Genomic DNA, 16249 nt, shown 5'->3' with positions numbered 1-16249 from the left:
CAAGAGATATAGATCTAATAAATTATTTTTACAACCCAATTAAAAAATGCCCATCCCTGATAAAATGCTGCCTAATCTCTATTAACCACTCATTTTCTTACTGAGAACTTCTATTATGTGTACCTATCACATAACAGGTTTGTGTGGTAGTCAACAAAAAGTACTAGATAGAATTTCTGACAATCTAATTTAATTTACAAGAAGAAAAAAAGACAAAACAGAAATGATATATCAATGGTATGGTCTTGTGATTAAGGGTATGGTTTCTGGAGTTGGCAGATGTGGTTAGGAACTAGGACTCCAGTATCCACCAGCAGGATGAAATTCTGGACAGTGTCTCATCCTCTCTAGGCCTCAATTTCTTTATCTGTAAAGCAGGAACAATAACAGTACCTTGAGAATAAATAAATGAGATAAGGGAAACAAGCACTAATGTAGTGCCTAACACCTGATAAGTGTTTGATAAATTTTAGCTAATATTACTGTCACCACTGCTTAGATGATCCATAAGAAGGGGCTAAGTTATGAGATAAAGGTGTGAGTCCCAAAGGTGTAAATTGTAGTGTAAAAGCTGAAGACCTCTGGGAAAGCTTCACAAAGGTGAGCCAATCCAAATGGATACATGTAGTATTTCTGAGGACTAACTCTCACTGCCATTGTGAGGAGGAAGGGGGTGTGGGTCACTCAGCTGGGGAAGAAACTGCGGGGAAAGGAGGCAGCGATACGCGGATCAGATTTTGTATCACGGGGGTATGAGATTTCAGAGTTAGAGGCGGCTGTCTGGCTCCACTAGTGTCATCCTGCCCAGAAGAGCAGTAGAAGGGTAGAAAGACACGTCCAGCTGGCAGTGGCTGAGCCAGGGTCAGAGTCTAGGACGCCTGCCGCCCAGTTTATCTCCCTCTGCTCTTGCTGCCTGCTGTATCAAGGGACTAATGTGATGACAGTCACGTTTTAGGAGGATTAATTTAGCAACCGTGTGTAGGCTGGACTGAAGGAGAAAAGTCTGCAAAGAGAGGAGTGAAGAAAGAGGCTATTGCAGTACTCCAACCGTTAGGTGATGAGGCTTCAGTGAGGACAGTGGATGTAGGATGGAAAAGACAAGAACAAATCCAAACTGACGCCCAAATCGTGAGATGGAAATGTCAGTTACTTTTCAATATGGTTCAGTCCTAAGTAATTAAATGTTATCTTCTACAACTTCGTGTTGTAACACAAAGTAAGCAGTAGCATCGGGAAATTAAACCAAGCTTTCTATGACCCTTACTTTGCCATTCCTTCTCCACATCCCCACAGCTCACCACTACCCTTCACACCAGACATGTAGACTGGTTCACCTCCACTCTGCCCAGCATCTCCATCTTTACCTGATATCTGAATGACTGTGACATTGGAAAATAGCTGATAATCAAACTTTAATACCTACCAAATTTTATTTCAATTTTCCCCCTTTGACTAGGAATGTCAATTCTATGTGTATTGGTAATTAGAAGGATGTCTTAAAGCAAATTATTTTTTCCCACACAAAGAAAAGTAACTTTTTAACAGCTGACTGACTCAAAGTCATGGACTGACTCAAAGTCATGGACTGAAGTGACCAAAGGAACAGAAACTGATTCCAGACTTTAAAAATGTATTAAAAAGAATTTACTGGAAGTTGGCATGGTTCATAATCAAGACAGTTTAAGAATCAAGCTCTGTGGTAGGCAAAATTCTAAGAAAAACCCTGCCCCTAGAACCTGCCCCTCCAGGTGTACACATGCCTTCTCCCAATTATTCAAACACTAACCTAGACACTGCTGTGAAAGGATTTTGCAGATATAATTAAAGTCCCAGATCAACTGATCTTAAAACAAGATTATTTGGGTGGTTCTATCCTAATCAGTTCAGTTCAGTCACTCAGTCATGTCCGACTCTTTGCAACCCCATGGACTGCAGCACACCAGGCTTCCCTGTCCATCACCAACTCCCAGAGCTTGCTCAAACTCATGTCCATCAAGTAAGTGATGCCATCCAACCATCTCATCATCTGTTGTCCCCTTCTCCTGCCTAAAATCTTTCCCAGCATCGGGGTCTTTTCCAATGAGTCAGCTCTTCCCATCAGGAGGCCAAATATTGGAGTTTCAGCTTCAGTATCAGTCCTTCCAATGAATATTCAGGACTGATTTCCTTGAGGATTGACTGGTTTGATCTTCTTGCAATCCAAGGGACTCTCAAGAGTTTTCTCTTACATCACAGTTCAAAAGCATCAATTCTGCAGAACTTATCTTTCTTTATAGTCCAACTCTCACATCCACACATGACTACTGGAAAAACCATAACTTTGACTAGACGGACCTCTGTCAGCAAGGTAATGTGTCTGCTTTTTAATATGCTGTCTAGGTTGGTCCTAATCACATGAGCCTATCCTAATCACATGAGCCTTTAAAAGGACCTCAGTCCTACAAACACAAGTAACTAAATTTTTTGACAGCCCCTTATCTTGGAAGAATACTTTGAGGCCCAAATGAGAAACATAGCCCCAGTCCTCATTTGATTTTGGATAATGAGACCCTGAGCAAAGAATCCAACCACTCCTGCCCAGATATCCAACCTATGTAATTGTGAGCTAATAAATGAATGTGATCTCCAGTTCACTGGTAATGTGAACACAAAAACAGAATTCTAATATGGGTTCCAATCATTTATCTTTGAGCTTTTCAAGCACCCTGCAATCATAATGAATCAATAACTAGCTCCAAGAATACTCACTTCCTATTTTGAACAACATATAACTTGAAAGACTGTACATAATATATTTCTTTCAGAAGTATATATCACTATTCTCAGTGTCACACAGAAATAAGTTCATTAAGAAAACAGGAAAGTTGGCAGATTCAAATTACAGAGTTTCAATGACATATGAAGTAGAGATCTTCGTTAAAGAGAATCTATTGTTTAAAAGAAGATTAGATAGAAGGCACAACAGTAATAAGATGAAGAATATACTAAGTACATTTGTAGTTCTTGGGTCTGAGAAATATCCTCTGTTCAGGAATATAAAAATACAGGGTCATAAAGGTTTGTAACTCAGTTATTTGGCCTTGCTTAAAGAGAACCCCAAATATGGCTACTTTGGGTTCGATCCCTGGGTTGGGAAGATTCCCTGGAGAGGGGAAAGGCTACCCACTCCAGTATTCCAGCCTGGAGAATTCCATGGACTGCATAGTCCATGGGGTCGAAAAGAGTCGGACACAACTGAGCAAGTTTCACTTTCACTTTCACTTAGTGTTAAGAGGCTATTACTCTACCAGATACCTGGAGATACTTGCTACTTTGTTTGAAAGTTATGACCAACCTAGATAGCATATTCAAAAGCAGAGACATTACTTTGCCAACAAAGGTTCGTCTAGTCAAGGCTATGGTTTTTCCAGTGGTCATGTATGGATGTGAGAGTTGGACTGTGAAGAAGGCTGAGCGCCGAAGAATTGATGCTTTTGAACTGTCGTGTTGGAGAAGACTCTTGAGAGTCCCTTGGACTGCAAGGAGATCCAACCAGTCCATTCTGAAGGGGATCAGCCCTGGGATTTCTTTGGAAGGAATGATGCTAAAGCTGAAACTCCAGTACTTTGGCCACCTCATGCAAAGAGTTGACTCATTGGAAAAGACTCTGATGCTGGGAGGGATTGGGGGCAGGAGGAGAAGGGGACAACAGAGGATGAGATGGCTGGATGGCATCACTGACTCGATGGACATGAGTCTGAGTGAACTCCGGGAGTTGGTGATGGACAGGGAGGCCTGGCGTGCTGCGATTCATGGGGTTGCAAAGAGTCGGACACAACTGAGCGACTGATCTGATCTGATCTGATCTGATTCACACATAGCCAGTGATTTGCTCCTAAATAAGCTCTGGCAATTTCCCCATTTGATACTATTCAAATCTGCATGGGCTGTCTGAGGAAATGTGAGCACCTAATGATGACCAGTGCTCAGGTGGGAAAGCACCCCTCAAAGAGCAATATTGTCCAGAGGAGCCAAACCTGATGGTGAGCTGCCACAAAATGTTCAGTTGTAAAATTAGAAGTATAAGGAAAAGTTCTTTCATAAAGATAAACCAGTTCAAATACAAGACATATTCTAGGTGTTTATCTTATGATAGGAGAACACAGTATGTCTAAGAAATCTAAAATAAAAAGAACATTTTTCCCCTTCCCCAAGGTCACTCAATAATATCATCAGCAAAAAAGAAAAAGATTTTAACCTTTAATTCCTCTCTTGGAGACTTCAGCAGCCATTTTTTTTTTTTTTCCTGCTTTATTTTATTTTATTTTTTTTAATTTCAGGTATACACGTGCTCCCCATCCTGAACCCTCCTCCCTCCCCCTTCCCCATACCATCCCCCTGGGCCGTCCCAGCGCACCAGCCCCAAGCATCCAGCATCGTGCACTGAACCTGGACTGGCATCTCGTTTCATACATGACATTTCACATGTTTCAATGCCATTCTCCCAAATCTTCCCACCCTCTCCCTCTCCCACAGAGTCCATAAGACTGTTCTATACACCAGTGTCTCTTTTGCTGTCTCGTATACAGGGTTATCGTTACCATCTTTCTAAATTCCATATATATGCGTTAGTATACTGTATTTATGTTTTTCCTTCTGGCTTACTTCACTCTGTATAATAGGCTCCAGTTTCATCCACCTCATTAGAACTGATTCAAATGTATTCTTTTTAATGGCTGAGTAATACTCCATTGTGTATATGTACCACAGCTTTCTTATCCATTCATCTGCTGATGGACATCTAGGTTGCTTCCATGTCCTGGCTATTATAAACAGTGCTCAGCAGCCATTTTTATTATTCCTTGACTAACATTAAAATGGAAATATTTGATCTTGATTGTATTGTATGTTAGTTTTCACCTGTAGTTTTTTTACAAAAGTAAAATTGTCTCACCTGTACTGGCCCCCAAAATTCAGTTGAACTCTATGTGCTTTCATAGGAAATGGAAAAACAATTTTCCATTTGATCTCCACCATCATTGATAGTGAGATCCATGCCAAGAACATAAACCATATCTACATATCAGTTTTATAAAGGATCAGAAACAGGAAGAAACGGACCATAGTTTAAATCTGTCAACATAGTAAAGGTAGCAATGCTGCTGCTGCTGCTGCTAAGTCGCTTCAGTCGTGTCCGACTCTGTGCGACCCCATAGACGGCAGCCCACCAGGCTCCCCCATCCCTGGGATTCTCCAGGCAAGAACACTGGAGTGGGTTGCCATTTCCTTCTCCAATGCATGAAAGTGAAAAGTGAAAGTGAAGTCGCTCAGTCGTGTCCAACTCTTAGCGACCCCATGGACTGCAGCCCACCAGGCTCCTCCGTCCATGGGATTTTCCAGGCAAGAGTACTGGAGTGGGGTGCCATTGCAATAAGCGGAGTTAAATTAGAATTTATTTCCTTTTTATAAATTCCATAACATTTTAGAGACTATATATATTTACAAGTAGCCTGGTTTGTTTATATGTTTGTTTTTCTGTTTTGGCTAAAAGATTAACAATTTGCTGTAGATACCTATCAGGCTTGGCTATTGCCAAAACTATCTTGGGAATTAAATCTATTCTCATGACTAATATAGTCTGTAAAAATCTGACATAATTTTTTTCGTGGTACTGTTAGAGAAATAAAAACATTTCAAGAGTGTCCTTGAACAACTTTTGGTTTATCATAGCAAAAAAAGGATGTTGCTTTAACTTATTTTATGATAAAAGTTTGCATTTCTGTGACCTAAAATAATATTTTTTGTTTTGTTCCTTTACATTCTATTTATTCCATTTACTTTCTTTTGTTTTTTTCAATAAGACCAAATAAGAAACAGCCATTTTTAAAAAAAATGCTTCAACACTATATTTGATAGACAAAAATAAGAATAAGTACAATTATGATAAAACTAGGGTAGCAGATCCACTCCAATATTCTTGCCCAGGGAACCCCATGGACAGAGGAGCCTGGCAGGCTGCAGTCCACATGGTCACAGTCAGACATGACTGAAGCAACACAGCACACAGGCAGTGACTGCAGACCAATATCAATTTTTATGCATCAAACTATTAAATCATTATTGTCCGTACTGATTGTTTAGTTGGCTATTTCTAAGGCAATCAATGTATCTTGCCTAAAATTTTATCAATGAAAGAAAATTTTAGATCATCTTATTCCCAATTACCACAGAAGTAAAACACATTTGATTAGCTCACTGAACTACTGTCAGTAAGTGGCCTCCCGGCTGTCCCTCTTGTCTCTCCCCATCTCAAGCTTATTCTCCATTAGCATCCAAAAACTCTGCAAAACCATAATCAGATCTTGCTGAAATCCACTCAGAACCCACTGTGATCTTTCATCTTACTCAGAGTTAACCCATTGTTTTTAAATGGTCTACAGGAAGCTGCACTGATTTCCCATGCCCCTTTGACCTTATCTCCTGATGTTCCTAAAGGCAGAGAAAAGCCCCAGCTTCAGGGCCTTAGCCCACTATTGCCTCTACCTGGAATATACTTCCCTATTCCTCATGGCTTGCTCCTTTTGTCCTTTTAGATCTTGACTTAAATACTACTTTCTCATGGAGTCTCTTTAGAGCCAATCTTTTCAAATCTGTAAAAGATACACACAAACATCCTACCTGTATACAGGCACTCCCTGTATTTGCTGCTACGTTACCAGTCCTAAAACCCTGCCTGGCACAAAGAAGGTGTCTCGAGGTATTCTGTTGTTGTTGTTAATGAATAACACAAGTACACGCGTGAGTGCTCAGTTGCTTCAGTCGTGTCCAACTCTTTGTGACCCTTATGGACTGTAGCCTGCCAGGCTCTTCAGTACAAATACATATGAAGCAAATAAAGTAAGATAATTTATTGGTCTTTTTTGCATATGTTACTTAGTTTCTTTAAGGCAGTTATTAATAATATCAATGCCTCAATTTTACATTTTGTGCCCATTTACTACCCTCCACATATGGACTATTTTAGTTAGTAGCTATTAATAATTAGTTATTACCTCATTGACTGTATTATTTATTGCATAACAAATTGCATAACAAATTACATGAAAACTTAGTAGCTAAAAACAAGAAATGTTTATCACTTCAGTGTCTGTAATGAGCAATGTGGGTGCCTCTCAGCTTAGTGGGTTCAGCCTCTCTCCGGAAGTTACAATCAAGCTGTCAGCTCTGACTCTAATCTTCACAGATGTGTAAAGGGCTCAGCATCTACTTTCACGTTCATTCAAGCCGGCTGAGAGTCCTCGCACTCAGGCCTCTGTATAAACCGAAAACGTGCATCCCTGTGACAGGGCAACTTGTGCTCCGAGAAAGAGAGCTAGGAAGGGCTTCGGAGACAGAAGCCACCATCTTTCACGACCTCATCTCAGAAGCAGCACCTCAGTCCAGCCCACATTCAAGGGGAGGGGACTACCAAGGGTATGAATACCAGAGACAGGGCCCCTCGGTGCTATCTGAGAGGCTGTTAATTTCAGACCATTTTATGGATAAAGAAGTTGAACCCTAGAGATGCAACTCTTCCCAAGGTATACAGTTAAAAGTAAGACAGAGTAATTCAAATTCTCTAATCAGCATCCTCTGAGGATCACTGATAATTTTAAATGTAATAAGTATTTTCAAAAAGTCAGAAGATATCTTTTTGTCTTGCTACATGCCACATACTATTTAATTGCTTTATATATGTCAATCCATTTAATCTCTAAAACAACCCTATAAGGTATACTTTTTATACACGTTTTACAGATGAGGAAAATGAGAAATAGAGAATTAAAGCAACTTTCTCAGAGTCATACAGCTAAAAAAGCATCAAAAGTAGCATTCAAACCCAGCCATCTGGCTTGGCTTAACAACCAGTACTCTATACTACACACCTCTTAGATCTATGAAAACTAAAGACTAAATGCTTTGCTAAGTCACTTCAGTCGTGAGCAACTCTGTGCAACCCCATAGACAGCAGCCCACCAGGCTCCCCTGTCCCTGGGACTCTCCAAGCAAGAACAGTGGAGTGGGTTGCCATCTCCTTCTCCAATGCATGAAAGTGAAAAGTGAAAGTGAAGTCGCTCAGTCATATCCGACTCTTAGCAACCCCATGGACTCCAGCCTACCAGGCTCCTCCATCCATGGGATTTTCCAGGCAAGAGTACTGGAGTGGGGTGCCATTGCCTTCTCCCTAAATGCTTTGCTGCTGCTGCTGCTGCTGCTAAGTCGCTTCAGTCATGTCCGACTCTGTGCAACCCCATAGAAGGCAGCCCACCAGGCTCCCCCGTCCCTGGGATTCTCCAGGCAAGAACACTGGAGTAGGTTGCCATTTCCTTCTCCAATGCATGAAAGTGAAAAGTGAAAGTGAAGTCACTCAGTCATATCCGACTCTTAGCGACCCTATGGACTGCAGCCTACCAGGCTCCTCCATCCATGGGATTTTCCAGGCAAGAGTACTGGAGTGGGGTGCCATTGCCTTCTCCCTAAATGCTTTAGTCTTCATCAAAATCTATTTTGTAGCTCTTGTCTTTTTATATTCAAAACAAGAGAGGAGCAACGCTATTTTAAAAATTGTCTTGTGGGGAAACTTTCATCTAAGAGGCAAAAATACCTCAGATTAAAAATCTTATTCATGGTGTGAACTGACCTGCAGTGAGAAGACAGCTGGGCAAGCACGTGTTGGTTGGATCTGTTCTAGATAGAATGTCTCACTGCTGACTATAATGTTCTCAGGTGAATAGCCCTTCCCCTTTCAAAGAAATAAGAAAGCCACACACAGAGAATGCATCCAGTACATGGGAAATACCTCTCCTCCTCTCTTCTTTCTAGTTTATAAAAGTTCCCCTTTCAAATGGTAATAAGTCACTTCAGAGAATGCGTTTTCTAAAGGATGACTGCCCTCCTTGAGTAGTGACACACTTAAGTCAGGCATGCAATAATCCCTAGAAATATACCGCCTGGAGTGTCTTATTGCTTAATTAGAGCTGGCACTGGGCCGGCTGCTTCTTAGCCTTGAATCAGTGCAAGAGCGCTGGAAGGAGGCAGGGGTATTTATTAAAAGTGCTATTTCAGGGGGATATAAAGTAATGGCACCGTGCCAGTCTGCAGAAAATAAAGCCAAACACTCTTGCTACCATAGTAAAATGTCAAACTGCCTGGCTTTGTTGTAGTCAGAGATTAAATCCATCATCGTGCCCATGATCAGGGTTTAAATGTGATCTCTGTTGTTCTAAAAGACTTTACAATCATTACTCAAGGACCACTATCAATGTAAACATATCTTTCCCCCAAAATAGTCATTGAACAGAAGGAGGAAGCCATCATTATAATTATGTAAACATATTCTCTTACTTTCTTGAATAGCCTACCATCTTTTTTTTTGTAAGTACATTTTAAAGAAGAGTAAATGGAGAGTTCATAGGAACTAGATGAGGAAAGTCTGTGACTCAAGCCGATGCCCCCCAGCTTCTATGTGTACTCAAGAGGCTTCCACCTTACAGTGGACAGCAAATTTTACTTTTTCATAATCCCTACATTCAGTTCAGTTCAGTTCAGTTCAGTCACTCAGTCGTGTCCGACTCTTTGCGACCCCATGAACTGCAGCACGCCAGGCCTCCCTGTCCATCGCCAACTCCCAGAGTTCACTCAAACTCATGTCCATCGAGTCAGTGATGCAATCCAGCCATCTCATCCTCTGTCGTCCCCTTCTCCTCCTGCCCCCAACCCCTCCCAGCATCAGAGTCTTTTCCAATGAGTCAACTCTTCGCATGAGGTGGCCAAAGTATTGGAGTTAGAAGTGCTCTATTTCTAGTTTTGAGACAGTCTATCTAGGGGATACAGTACTCTATTAACTAGGTCTTTTGTTCTCTCCTCAATAATTGGTTCCCATTTCTCCATTTTGTGTAATAGCGGAATTTACTCCTATCTCAACCCCTACTGGAACAGAACTTCTTGCCTCTAATCTAGCCCTTCCATGAGTTGGCCCTAAATGCTACTTTAGTTCTCCTTGGTGCTGGCTACCTGTCCACTCAGAACTCTACTGACTACCTATTTTGAAAGTTCTTGAGTAGACATTCTGAGTCTCAGACTAAATTTGATTATATTGCCAATGGTACTTGCACCTCACCTCCTTCTTTCTTATGCTGATCATTTTTCATTTTTAGATGACTAGTTAAAAGTTGCTAGGCCAATAGTGACAGCCTGAAACAACGGACATTTTTCCACTCTCATATTCAAATCCCTGCAATTTCAACATATGTGTTAGGGTTCTTACCCTAGCCGTCTCTTGCTCAGTCCTTGCTACCACCACTCAATGCAAAGTCATAACAGATGAAAAGTCAGTAACAAAATCCTCCGATATTCAGAAGAGGTAATGGTTTTGGGTTGACAGTGTAGGAAAACGGTTTCTAAATTTCACAAATACTACATAAAAATTCAATGTAAAATCATAGGTAAAAGGATACCTCAACCAGAAATTGTATGTTTTATGCAATACCATGAGCTTAAGTTAAGTAAAATTTCAATGCTTGTGCTTAAAAAAAACAGCCCCATCTTAAACTGCCAGAAGTCACGGCAGTTAGAGCTAAACCTACGCTAAATGTTAATTTTTCATGGAGACAAAAGAAACTGCTTTATTTATTCAAACTGAAGTATATAAGAAAAAACTATAGGCAGATCCTAGAGCAGCAACGAAGAACACTGTTTAACCTCTTCATCACCAAAGAATTTCAACTTGTCTTATGGATAGAAACAGTCCATACGAATGATTCTTTGTTTCACAATGAAAGTCAACAGAAATATGTATATGGTTTTCTTTATAAACAATCTTTCACAGTCATTGGATATCTGCATTCTTTCAAGATCAGGCTCTGTCTATACAATTTATTGAGCGCCCAATATGTTCTCATGGACAATGAACCAATCTCCCAGCCAGTAGCAATGTACCTACGTGCCTAGAATATGAAATAAACTTTTACTGGAAGTCAAAACCAGCTATATAATTTGTGGTATAATGAATGCAAATGAAAATCCTAGGCAGAATGAAAATCCTAGGTTCCTTTTCCAAAGTTTATTAAAAATTGTTATGAATTTCAAGACAGCAACAGCAAATGGGATGCCCTGCTAAGTGTGGAGTCTTATGGAACTGCATAAATGTCACGTTCATGGCTGTGCTGCAAGTCCAAAGCACAGTAAGTACAATGCAATTAAATACATATGCTCAATGGCACTGTCACATAGGCAGCTTCTCACGTACACAGGTACTCTGTTAATTCAATCCTTTTTAGTTCGTTCAGCAACACAAACAAAAACATCTTCAATCCCACTGCACCAACCAAAAAGACAATTATCTTACTTAGAGCAAAAGAATTCATTCTCAGATAACTGGTGCTCATGACTTATTGGCAAAGCTGGTACATGTTCTAACACTAAAATAGAATTTTTAAAACATATTTATGTATTATTTTAGTTTGCTGAAGAGAGCTATTAATGTGTAAAATCTTTTGAAAAAGGAAGGCACAGCAAGTAAAGAAAAACAGGGTGTGTGTATAGGGGGAGGGGAGGGAGCGAGTGTCCATGCAGGTACTAATGGCAGAGACTTGGCTTCCAAGTTCCAGTTGAGTCTCTGCAGCATCATGTTTTGGAATTCCGAACTTGCAATGATTTGGAAATACTATAAGCCGCCACAGGCTTTTCTGTTTTTCTTTACGCAGTGTATATTTCTCCACCATGCCGATCTGGGAAAACAATTGACATCAGTCTTGACAGTACCAGAGTGGCAGGTTGCAGAGAGTCTCCTGGTGGAGAGAAGCAAAGGGCAGAAGAGACCATAGGCTAAGTTACTTAATTACTAATATCTGCCCAACAAGGACTGGAGTGAGATTTATGTGCTGAGAAATCAAGTAATCATTGATGTTCCAGGCAAGCAAGTCCAAAGCTTAGATTTTACTGGATCATATCAAAAGAGGGAGAAGAAACAGATGCATCTTCCCAACTGGGAAAAAAGAGTCAGGGTTATGGCTCAGAAAGAAACTATGTGTGATGCATATGTGCCTGATTATACTACGATGCCTTTCTTTTTCACGTATATCTAGAATATGCAATTTATTTCAATGTTTATGTAGTACTTGATATTCTATCAGCTTGGGAAAGATGACTGTTTCTATAAACGTCATCATGAAATGGAATTATAACTTGTTTGTTCAGATAACTTTTGTTTATCTCCCTGAGATATTCTAACACTGACAGAGACTCATACCACTCTTTGGCATGTGCACAAGCTAAGTTGCTTCAGTCGTGTCCAACTCTGTGTGACCCTACAGACTGTGGCCTGCCAGTCTCCTCTGTCCATGGGATGCTCCAGGCAAGCATACTGGAGTGGGTTGCCATGCCTTTCTCCAGGGGATCTTTCTGATTCAGGGATCGAACTTGCATCTCTTTGATCTTCTGCATTGGCGAGTGGGTTCTTTACAACTAGCGCCACCTGGGAAGTCCATACCACTCTCTCACCTTTTTCCAAACATGTAATCAGAACAGATTCTTAGGAAAGTATCCTTTTCTTCTTTACTTGGCATAAAATACTGCTTTTCCCCCTTTGGGATCTTTTTTGTACAATCTCTTAATTCTATAATCACTTCGTATGTCGAGAGTATTTAAAAGTCTTGAGACATAATCTTTTTTTTTTTAACCAAGCAAGCCATGTATGTGCATCTTATTGTATGTGAGAAGCACCATTATTGCTAAGTACTTTTATGTATCAGTTCAGGGTTTATCACTGACTCAGTGAATGAAAATTTTTACCTTTAAAAATAGAGCCAAAGACTCTCAACAATATAAAATGGGAATAATATACCCTAGTCCCTGAAACAGAGAACTGTGGTTGTTTTTAGTATTAAAACCAGAGGAGGACTACATAAATCTTATATTCCCCTCTATACTCATTTTTAACTAATCTGTGTATAAGCTTTGAAGAGACCATAGTCAGCTCTAGGAATTAACCATAAAATTTTAAAATTCCTTTCTACACTATAATACTGTAAATCTAACTTACTTATTCCCACTAATTCCATAGTCGATGTGTGTATAGAAAATTTCCTTTTATTTTCTTAAGTTCTCGTGCAATCAAATTTCTCTAGACATCACGTGACTTTCAACGACCATTCGGACCTATGCCCTGGTATCTAGGAACGTACTGATGGGGATAAACAGGAGGCTGGACATTATCTGCATTCTTCTTTGATTGATGGAGGTTATTGAGTTGCTTTGCATGCTCTTTACTTATTCAACATCCAAAAGTGACCACAATTAAAAGACATATTAAATTAGAAGTCAATGATGTAACTGAATTCACACCACCATAAGTTTAAACTGGCAACTCTAACAGTGGTCCCCTCTGCCTTTGATTTCTTAAATGGTCTTAGAAAACTATTTTGTTCAGGTAGTATAATAAGCCAGTACATATTCTGGGTCATAGACTACTACTTCAAGATGAGTATGTGATTTTTTCCCCAGGGTAGCCATATATTAACATGTTTTTCTTTTCTTAATAAGTTTATAGGGGAAAAAATCTCAACTTTCTGATTTTTTTTTCACTGTCTCTCACAGTTAAAACCTCTGTTGTCTGTTTTTGAAGGAACACTGAATCCTCACTGCATTTCTTCAGCTATATCAACAGTTTATGAGATGCTTTATCAAAAGAACATAAATTTAGTTATGTTACTACAAAGAAGTAAATTTAGTTTCCTTATTTTATACGTGCTACTGGATTTCTGAATTCCATGGGAACCACAGAAAAGAGATATGTTGGAATATGTTTAGTTTTTTTTTTTTTAAAGGAAAAAAACACTATTCCCATTCATCATTATTTTTCTTCTGTCAACGTGAATTTAGAAAATCTTGCTACTAATTTTGCAAAATTGTGATTTTAAAGATTCTAAAAACCTGAGTGCTTTCTATTTTACCTAGAATTTTTAGTTACCATGTTACATTTGGTGTGCTTCAAACTTCATTGACTAAATAGGAATTATCTGTTATCATTCATTATGTAGGTTAGTAACAATATGAGACATATGCCTTTAGTAAAAATGCAGCAGGAAGGGCTACATAATTTATGAGACCCAGTGCAAAATAAAAATGTGAGGCCTCTTCTTTAAAAAGGATGAAAACTTTCTGGACAGTTATAATGGAGCCTTAAACCAAGTTTAAGACCCTTCTAAGTGTGACTCTATGTATTACTTGTCTGGACATTTAAATAATTCACTTTGTAAGAATGAAGAGTGCATACTGAGACAGCAATGCCCATATCAATTCACTTAGATATTCCCCCAAACATTTCTAGTACAGGTTTCCCCTGATATCCAAAAAAAGACATTACCATGCAAACTTTCATAAGCCAAAATGGAGCAAAGCAAAGAAGCAGTACCTTAGAATACATCTCGCTAAAAGATGCACACAATAAATTGAGAAAAATTATGGATGCTCACAGACACAGGTCCGTGGCTTGATGTAGAAATGTTGAGTATAAATCCTGGGGAAGGCGCTCAGTGGTGCCCTCTCACTGCAAGGGGAACCCAGTGCGTCTCCAACACTATTTTTACTTTTTTTCATAAAAGTAAAAATTCTCTTCCATTCTGGAAAAGAGACACTGATGAAGATCTTTGATAAACAAAGTGGCAGAAAACAAACTTTCAAAAAGCAGGGGATGCCTGTAAATATTATTGGCATACATTGCCTAGATCACTGGGAAACAAAATGTTATTTAACGAATGTCTTACATCATTTTAAATTTAAGCAGTATAAACTGAAGTAGGTTCCACAGTTCTTTTTTTTATTATTATTCAGTTGTTAGTACTTGGTTCTATGAAAAGTTTTGAAATTTAATGTAGCACTGTAAATTTGAAACTTTTCTGAGCTATATATTTATATGAGATATATTTTGATAATATGTTTATAGTATGCATATATAAGAATGTTTTATATATATATATACTTGGTATACTTAAAATCATAAAAATAAACAAATTGAAATTGCTATTTAAATTTCTTTACATAGAAGGTCTCATGCTTCTTGCCTAATAAGAGATAATTGACTGAGTAAGGTTAAAGCACTGTTCATTCATTTAGCAACACTTATTAAGTACCTACAATATCCCAGGCAATATTACAAGTGCTGATAATGCTGCAGAGAACAAACGTGGTGCACAGCTGCATGAAGGCCAGTGTCTATAAAGAGATGAATGGATGAATAATATGTGGTATACACAGACAATAGAACATTATTCACCTAGTATATATATAAAAAGAAATGGCAAAGGAAAAAACTATTGTTTAATTCCACTGTGTGAGATGCTTAGAATAAGCAAATTTATAGATACAGAAAGTAGAGTAGAACTTATTAGGATCTAAGAATAAAGGAGTGAATTTATTGTTTAAACAGACTTTCTGTTTGGGATGATGAAAAATTACAGAAATAGTGGTAAAAGTACTTAATGTGTTAATACACTTAAAAATGGCTATAATAGGACATTTCATGTACGTATATTTACCATGATTTAAAAAAAAAAAAAAAAACTTCACAATAATAGAGTTGTATGCATCTCAAGAACACTGGAAACCAGAAAGGGCAGGCAAGTGATCAGAAAAGGAAGATGGAAATATAAGACTATTTTAAATAAAGAAGCAAACAAATACATGTTTGCCTATTTCTAAATTTAAATAAGGTGTTCCCCTAAATATACAGTTTAAAATAAATTTCTTTTCCTCACCATAATTTATGATCCATAAATGTCAGAAAAATATATCCCCCTTAGCAGCAGAAGTCAGACAAGATCAAACAGAATGCATTTGGGGTGATGGTTTATATTAGGATATTAGTCTTTGAGTTATTTGTTTAAAAAATGTAACACTAGTTAACCTTCTTAAAAGATCACCATGTGGGAAAGTTCAGTTCAGTTCAGTTCAGTCGCTCAGTCGTGTCTGACTCTGCGACCCCATGAATCGCAGCACGCCAGGCCTCCCTGTCCATCACCATCTCCCAGAGTTCACTCAAACTCACGTCCATCACCTCGGTGATGCCATCCAGCCATCTAATCCTCCGTCGTCCCCTTTTCCTCCTGCCCCCAATTCCTCCCAGCATCAGAGTCTTTTTCAATGACCCAACTCTTCACATGAGGTGGCCAAAGTACTGGCGTTTCAGCTTTAGCATCATTCCTTCCAAAGAACACCCAGGGCTGATCTCCTT

Source organism: Bos mutus, chromosome 6, assembly GCF_027580195.1.
Source record: "Bos mutus isolate GX-2022 chromosome 6, NWIPB_WYAK_1.1, whole genome shotgun sequence".
Lineage (NCBI taxonomy): Eukaryota > Metazoa > Chordata > Mammalia > Artiodactyla > Bovidae > Bos > Bos mutus.
Note: the sequence above shows the minus strand (reverse complement) of the source record.